The 8856-nt window shown below is 33.5% G+C and overlaps 1 pseudogene; it reads left to right on the forward strand.

The window, feature by feature from the left end:
• The first annotated feature begins 158 nt into the window (after nt 1-158).
• Nucleotides 159-5149, forward strand: LOC106308359 (annotated as a pseudogene).
• Nucleotides 5150-8856: the final 3707 nt, after the last annotated feature.

Here is an 8856-nt window from a genome sequence, read left to right on the forward strand (position 1 = left end):
CAATAATTATATTTTTTTGGTGACAACCGAATAAATTTAGTCATATGTTTTAAGAACAAAACATCAACATTTTGTGATTTTTCTCGTTATTAAATCATCTATATGGAAAAATACTTGTATCCCCATACAGATTATTGAATCAAATATTATTTTTGTATATGGAAGGCATGTAGCTTTCGGAATCAGGCAAACACATTTCTTTTCTTCTTCTTGAACTGATGGAAATATATCAACATCAAACAGAAATTAAATTGTATCATATAATCATTAAATAATTTATTTGGAAATAACAACAGTTCAAAGAGTAAAAAATAAAGAAGATTTATTATAAATAAATATTTTGAATGTTGAAAAATCCATCCACAATTATATAAATACTTTCGGATATTCAAAGTGGTGATAACCTGGTAATGAAGGAGATTAGAAAACAAAAATAAACAAATAACGCATCAAAGCATTTCGTTTTCAATTTGAATCTCCAATTTCTCTGAGACTTAGATCCAGAGCATAATCTTTGCGTTGTTCATCTCTTTAATCTGTAATGCTACTGATCCTTCTCGGAACCGACTCAAAGTACGCGATCGATTGACTCGGCGAGACATAGGAGGTGCGGCTTCGACGCCGCGAAGTACCGGTGGTGACGATGTTTCGGTGGAGGAGTACCTCATTCCGACTTTCGTCGGGGAGAAATCGCTTCCCTTGGCGTCTGATGTCTGGAACAAGCTGCTCGAGCTTCCCTTGAGCTCTCGGTGGCACAGTGATCGTGTTCACCAAGCCTGTGAGCTCTTCGGTTAGTCACTCTCATGCAAAATTAGGTTGAATTCTAGTATAGAGTGTGATTGGTTAGGTAGGATTATAATCGAATTCACTATGTGCAAAAATAATTAGGAGGATAATCTTTAAGTTTCGAATTGTCTTTGTTTTGTAGTTTGCAGCACAGAGCAATGGAAACACTAGGCACCTGGCGAAACTATTGATTCATCTGTCGTGGTGTTTGCAAGAGCTTCTCCAAGCTTCTTCTTCTCATGATGCTCACTCTTCTCTCTATAAGAAAGCTGTTAACGCAACCTATATATCATCCCTCTTTTTGAAGCATTTGATTGAGAATGGAAAAATTGAGGAGTTGCATCTCTCTCTCTCGACGAATCTGAGCCTGTTCCTCATGGCTTTGTAATGGGTAATGGTTCTCTTAATTAGCTCTTTAAAATTCTTCTTTAGAGCATTGAGGTAACCCTTTAACTGGATTCAGATGGCTTATTGAGAATGTATTAATGGTAATGGCAGATCAAGATATCCAGAATTTTGTCATGCATAGTGTGCTGACCTTCATTGGATCAACCGAAGTGAGGTATGCCATGCTTATTATATATATTTTTTTATCCTTATTAAATGTCCCATTATCCTGATTTTGATTTTCATCATTTATTTGGCAAGTCCCAACTCGTATGTTCTACATCAGGAACTTCTCAACTTCATGGTTGTTGCAATGTCGACTCAGCTTCTCTCCGGACCAAGAGATGCCAACCCTTTTCTTGATGCAGCAATGGCTCAGGTAACATCTTTATTATTATTATTGTTTTCTTCATTGGTATAGCTTTTGGCCCTTACCAATTTCCGTTCATTCTTTTGCTTACATCACTTTATAGGAAAAGTCTATAGTTTGTATGGCTGTCAGAAGATTGCTACTTAATTATATTTCACGACACCATACTCCTCCAAATGCAAAAACCTATTTGTATTCTGATGGAGATTCACCAGGCATCTTGGAAAGAGTTGGTTCTGCAGCTGGTAGGTCTTCGTGTTACTTCATATCATTATGTTTGTGTTATTCTCGTCCACGTTGACCCTTTTCTACTGCCTTTCCGTTTCATTATGTTTTCCTGCTTAGATTTTTGAATCATTATATGTATTGATGAACACTTTTCTATTGCACATGCAGCGACATTTGTGCTCTTGCCTTTGAACTATCTTGTAAATAACACCGGTGACGGATCTAAATATCCACTAGCAGAGTGCAGCCTTCATGTTTTGCTTATCCTCATTAACTACCAGAATTCGATCTTGAGTGATGAGTCCATGACGGATAAAAGTGATGACAGTGCTACTTCAGAATCAGTCTCCAAAGTGCATGTATTTTCCTCTGGCAACACTTTTAGTCCATGGGGGTTTGTTCTTCATCTTTATGACTAGGGTGAGTCATATATGTATATCTAAACTGTTATCCTGATTGCAGTTGACCGCTCAGATGTAGAGGGAAATGCCTACCCTGGTCCACATGTTCGGATACCATTTGCTTCGTTATTTGATACTCTTTGCATGTAAGTTGTATTTTCTTGAGCTTTTTCTCTACTGTATCTGTTGTTTTCATAGAGATTTGTCTTGTATGAGAAGTCTTTATTCAATAAGTTCTTTCCTACTGAATAATAACGCAATATGGCAATGTAGGTGTTTGGCTGATGAGGGCGCTGTCTTGCTCCTCTACTCATTGTTGCAAGGGAACTCCTACTTCAAGGAGTATGTTTTGGTGCGAACTGATATGGATACTATGGTATGATTCATAAACTCCACTGTGTGTCTGTTTCATTTATTTTGTTCCAAGTAGATATCCATTCTTCGATATTGTTCAGACTGGACTGTTTCATCTGTTGAGATAAAGTCCCTTATTGTTTCCTATTAGTGAGCTATGGTATAAAAATATGTATTTTTATGGACAGTTGATGCCCATTCTGGAAACGCTGTATAACGCTTCGAGGAGAACATCATCTAATCAAATATACATGATGCTAATTGTACTTCTCATGCTTAGTCAGGATTCATCATTCAACTCAAGCATTCACAAGATGGTATGTGCTGTTTTTTATTGTAGGATTAAAATGATATTTCTCAACTTCATATCTTATCTGATTACGCTTCAATAGATATTACCTAGCGTTCCATGGTACAAGGAGCATCTCCTTCATCAGACGTCTCTTGGTTCCTTAATGGTCATTATTCTCATCAGAACAGTGCAGCACAACCTTTCTAAATTGCGGGTATAGCTTTACATTCATATGTTAGCAACGAAAATTGTGTTTTAATTTTTACTTTGTTTGGCCCTTGGATAGATTCAAGTGTTATAAGAGTGTAATCATGTTAATAGCCATGTATCGAATTGGATCTGCAACTTATTGGGAGATGTATCATAAAATGAGCACCTGAGATATAAATTACTTTCCGTTTAGGCTGGGTGGGTTTGTGCCTTTTTTATGTATAGAAGGCCATTTGTTTGGAAAATTAGGATTGTGGTGCATGTTGTGACAAAATTTTGTTTCCTGGGCGTTTACAGGATGTGTATCTGCAGACTACATGCCTTGCAACCTTGGCTAACATGGCACCTCGTGCCCATCATCTTAGTGCATATGCCTCTGCGAGGCTTGTCAGCCTCTTCTACATGCTTTCTCGAAAGTATGCAACTAATTCCTCATCCTTATGACTTTTCATATTTTATATATTCGTCTTGTACAGAACGATGCTCATCATGGATCCTTTAGAACTGACCATGATTTTTTAATTAACAGGTATAACAAGTTATCGGACTTGACAGGTGATAAGCTGCAAAGTATCAAAATAAGCTTGTCAGGAGAGGATGATAGCGTTTCAGAAGATCTGGTAAGGCATAGTTAGTTCAAGCACACAATGTGTTGCAGTGAATCATTGTTATCCTTGTGGTTTGTATTTGTAAAATTGTATTTTGCCAACTTGCAGGCAGCAGAGTTGCAAATCTTTACTGATTTCTTGAGACTCTTCCTTGATATATTAAATGCAATTTTGACGTACGCGTTACCGAGGAATCCCGAGGTTATCACATTGTTATTTTTACTTAGCAGCATGAATCATATATTCCTTTCCTGTTTTCCATGCTCTGAATCAGTCTCTGTTTCTGGTTTATTCAGATTGTCTATGCAATCATGCATCGGCAAGAAGTGTTCCAACCTTTCAAGAATCATCCGCGATTTCATGAACTAGTCGAAAATATTTACATTGTAGGCTCCATCACAGTTCCATAGGCTTTCAATTCTTAAAACTTTAGATAGAACAGAATCCATCTGTTTCTCACTTGTTTAACCAAATTATCATTTTATCTATGTAGGTCTTAGACTTCTTCAACAGCCGCATGGACTCTCAAAGATCTGATCGAGAATGGTCAGTGCAGAAAGTTCTTCAGTTCATCATCGACAATTGTCGGTCTTGGCGTGGCGAAGGCATGAAGGTAAACAAACTCTGTAACACTTTACAATATGTCACTGATATAGTTTTCTTTTCACTACAATTCTTAAAGCTCATTGTTCACTATTATCAATGCAGATGTTTACTCAACTACACTTCTCGTATGAACAAGAGAGTCACCCAGAAGAGTTCTTCATTCCATACGTCTGGCAACTAGCTTTATCCCGATGGTAACACGCTTTCACTCTTTCATCACGATGTATAAACGAAGAACACCCCACCTCATTCCTCTTTAACCTTTCTCATTGTTCGCAGCGGATTCAGTTTTAATCCGGATGCCATCAACTTATTCCCAGTGCCACACCAAGTTGAAGTAAGTACCATCGCAACAAATTGTGTTAGTTCAATATATGAAACTTATTAGCCAATCTAAGTTTTGACATGACCTCTGCTTCGGTGCGTTTTGCTTGCAGGAACAGATAGAAGACGGAAAAGGAGAAGAAGGGGAAGGGGCAGGGAACCAGAAGAAAGTAAAAGAATTGATCGAGCAGAGAATCATCTTCGATCTATAGTATATTATATAGGAGAATGTGTGTGGGGGCGTATATATATATATATATATATATATATATTTTTTTTTTTTTTAACACAAAATTTTTTCATTAACTTTAACTTGCTTGCCTACAAATGATAGAGGGAATTATCATCCTCTTTGATTAAAAAGATAAACTACAACAACATGAAATGGATAGGTCTTCATGACATGGTCCGATGGTAACAGTGAACTCAAGACAATGCTTGAATGCGGCAATGTAGTCTTCATGACATGGTCCGACAGCAGAGAACTAGTCACCTTAAATTGTGACGTTAACACCCAACCGACACCTCGGAATATCGTCGAAACGAAATCGACTGCATCTTTAGCCCCGAACGGACTGCTATACAAAATAGCAAGACGGTTATAGATATGGATGGATACTTTCATTTAACGTTTGATAGGGAAACACTCCTTAAAAAGAAGATAGTGGATAAAATGGTAGAATGTGTTTAAAAATGTTAAAACAACATTAAAGATAATGTGCTTCAGTATATAGAGTATTTAAAAACTCAATATTTTTATAGATTTTGAGAAAAATTCAAAAATATGACAATATTGTTTTAATGCATAGTTGCATCCTACAGTAACATATGATGAAAGTCAAAAATGTTTGAAACCTTTGTTGTTTCCGTTTCTCTAGAGAATAGCGATTTTATAGTGTTAGTCCACCAATTTATGGAGTATTATGAAGTTTTCTTAAATTAATTGATAAAAAATTAAAACGATGCACATGTACCATGAAAGAGAGTTTAATACACATTAATACAAATGTAGAATGTGTTTAGAAATTTTAAAACAACACTAAAGATCATAGGCTTCAGTATATAGAACATTTACCCAAAAACTCAATATTTTCGTAGAGGTTGTTAACACATAGATTATAAAATCACTATTCTCTAGAGCATTTACCGAAAAACTCAATATTTTCGTAGGGACACATAGATTTTGAGAAAAATTGAAAAATATGACAATACTGTTTTAATGCATAGTTGCATCCTACAGTAACATATGATGAAAGTCAAAGAGATTTGAAACCTTTGTTGTCTCCGTTTTTCTAGAGAATATCGATTTTACAGTGTTTAATCTTCCAATTTAGGGAGTATTATGAAGTATCACTAAATTAATTGATAAAAAATAAAAACGATGCACATGTACCATGAAAGAGAGTTTAATATTCATTAATACAAATGTAGAATGTGTTTAGAAATTTTAAAACAACACTAAAGATCATAGGCTTCAGTATATAGAATATTTACTGAAAAACTCAATATTTTCGTAGGGGGTTAACACATAGATTTTGAGAAAATTTCAAAATTATGACAATGCGGTTTTAATGCGTAGTTTCATCGTACACTAACATATGATGAAGGTCAAAGAGGTTTGGAACCTTTGTTGTCTTCGTTTCTCTAGAGAATAGCGATTTTATAGTGGTTAGTCCACCAATTTAGGGAGTATTATGAAGTTTTACTAAATTAATTGATAAAATAATTAAAACGATGCACATGTACCATGAAAGAGAGTTTAATATACATTAATACAAATGTAGAATGATTTTAGAATTTTAAAAACAATACTAAAGATCATATGCCTCAGTATATAGAGCATTTACCGAAAAACTAAATATTTTCGTAGGGGTTAACACATAGATTTTGAGAAAATTTCAAAAATATGACAATACTTTTTTAATGCATAGTTGCATACTACACTAATATATGTTGAATTTCAAAGATGTATGGAACATTTTTTGTCAACACTAAAGATCATATGCCTCAGTATATAGAGCATTTACCGAAAAACTGAATATTTTCGTAGGGGTTAACACATAGATTTTGAGAAAATTTCAAAAATATGACAATACTGTTTTAATGCATAGTTTCATACTACACTAATATATGTTGAATTTCAAAGAGGTTTGGAACCTTTTTTGTCTTCATTTCTCTAGAGAATAGGGATTTTATAGTGGTTAGTCCACCAATTTAGGGAGTATTATGAAGTTTTACTAAATTAATTGATAAAAAAATTAAAACGATGCACATGTACCATGAAAGAGAGTTCAATATATATTAATACAAATGTAGAATGTGTTTAAAAATTTTAAAATAACACTAAATATCATAGGCTTCAGTATATTTAGCATTTACCGAAAAACTCAATATTTTCGTAGGGGTTACACGTAGATTTCGAGAAAAAATTAAAAATATGAAAATACTGTTTTAATGCATAGTTTCATCCTACACTAACATATGATGAATGTCAAAGAGGTTTGACAACTTTGTTGTCTCCGTTTCTCTAGAGAATAGCGATTTTATAGTGGTTAGTCCAACAATTTAGAAAGTATTATGAAGCTATACTAAATTAATTGATAAAAATTAAAACGATGCCCACGTACCATGAATGAGAGTTTAATATACATTAATACAAATTTAAAATGTGTTTAGAAATTTTAAAACAACACTAAAGATCATAGGTTTCAGTATATATAGCATTTACCGAAAAACTCAATATTTTCGTAGGGTATAACACATAGATTTCGAGATAATTTCAAAAATATGACAATACTGTTTTAATGCATAGTTGCATCCTACACTAACATATGATGAATGTCAAACAGGTTTAAAACCTTTGTTGTCTATGTTTCTCTAGAGAATAACGATTTTACGGTAGTTAGTCCACCAATTTAGAGACTTTTATGAAGCTATACTAAATTAATTGATAAAAATTAAAACGATGTCCATGTACCATGAGTGAGAGTTTAATATACATTAATACAAATGTAGAATGTGTTTAGAAATTTTAAAATAACACTAAAGATCATAGGCTTCAGTATATAGAGCATTTACCGAAAAACTCAATATTTTCGTAGGGGCTAACACATAGATTTTGAGAAAATTTCAAAAATATGACAATACTGTTTTAATACACTAACATATGATGAAATGCAAAGAGGTTTGGAACCTTTGTTGTCTCCGTTTCTCTATAGAATAGCGATTTTATAGTGGTTAGTCCACCAATTTAGAGAGTTTTATGAAGCTATACTAAATTAATTGTTAAAAAAATTAAAATGATGCACATGTACCATGAAAGAGAGTTTAATATACATTAATAAAAATGTAGAATGGATTTAGAAATTTTAAAACAACACTAAAGATCATAGACTTCAGTATTTAGAGCATTTACCGAAAAACTCAATATTTTTGTTGGGGGTAACGCAAAGATTTTGAGAAAATTTCAAAAATATGACAATACTGTTTTAATGCATAGTTTCATCCGACACTAACATATGATGAAGGTCAAAAAGGTTTGGAACCTTTGTTGTCTCCGTTTCTCTAGAGAATAGCGATTTTATAGTGGTTAGTCCACCAATTTAGAGAGTATTATGAAGTTTTACTAAATTAATTGATAAAAAAATTAAAATGATGCATATGTACCTTGTAAGAGAGTTTAATCTTATATATTAAAACATAAGTCATGACTTCTTTCGTATCTGATATTTTACTTTGGACCATCTTATAGGAAATCATCACATTTAATTATCCTATCATTTAAAATGTAATCTTTTATTTGGACTATTCTTTAGAAATTTCATTCAATGTATTTACATTAATAGATACCAAAACACACATATTCTAATTTCAATCACGAACCCCAAGGTAAATATGAACCTTAGCCCAAATACGTATGATTCTTTCTTTGATTATTTGTAATTTGATTTTGGCAAACCCTAATTTCAATTTCTGGGTTGTTTACATAAACAGAAGAAAATGATATCTCAGTTCTCAGAAAAATAAACACAAGAAGTCATCAAGTAATCAACAACAAAAAGGTACACTCTCATATTTTCAAGTATGTTTCTTTTTCCCCGATCAAAACCTGTTATCTCATATACATCAGATATCCACAGCTCTTACATAGAGAATTAGCAAGATTTGTATCAGGTTTGCTTAAGATGAGAACAAATCCTAGAGAGATGCAGCCACAAGAGTAGTCAAAAACGATATGGATGTATTCTCCAAAGCCTCTTACTTTTTGATTAAACGGCTTGAAATAGCTGA

This window comes from Brassica oleracea, chromosome C8, assembly GCF_000695525.1.
Source record: "Brassica oleracea var. oleracea cultivar TO1000 chromosome C8, BOL, whole genome shotgun sequence".
In the NCBI taxonomy this organism is placed as follows: Eukaryota; Viridiplantae; Streptophyta; class Magnoliopsida; order Brassicales; family Brassicaceae; genus Brassica; species Brassica oleracea.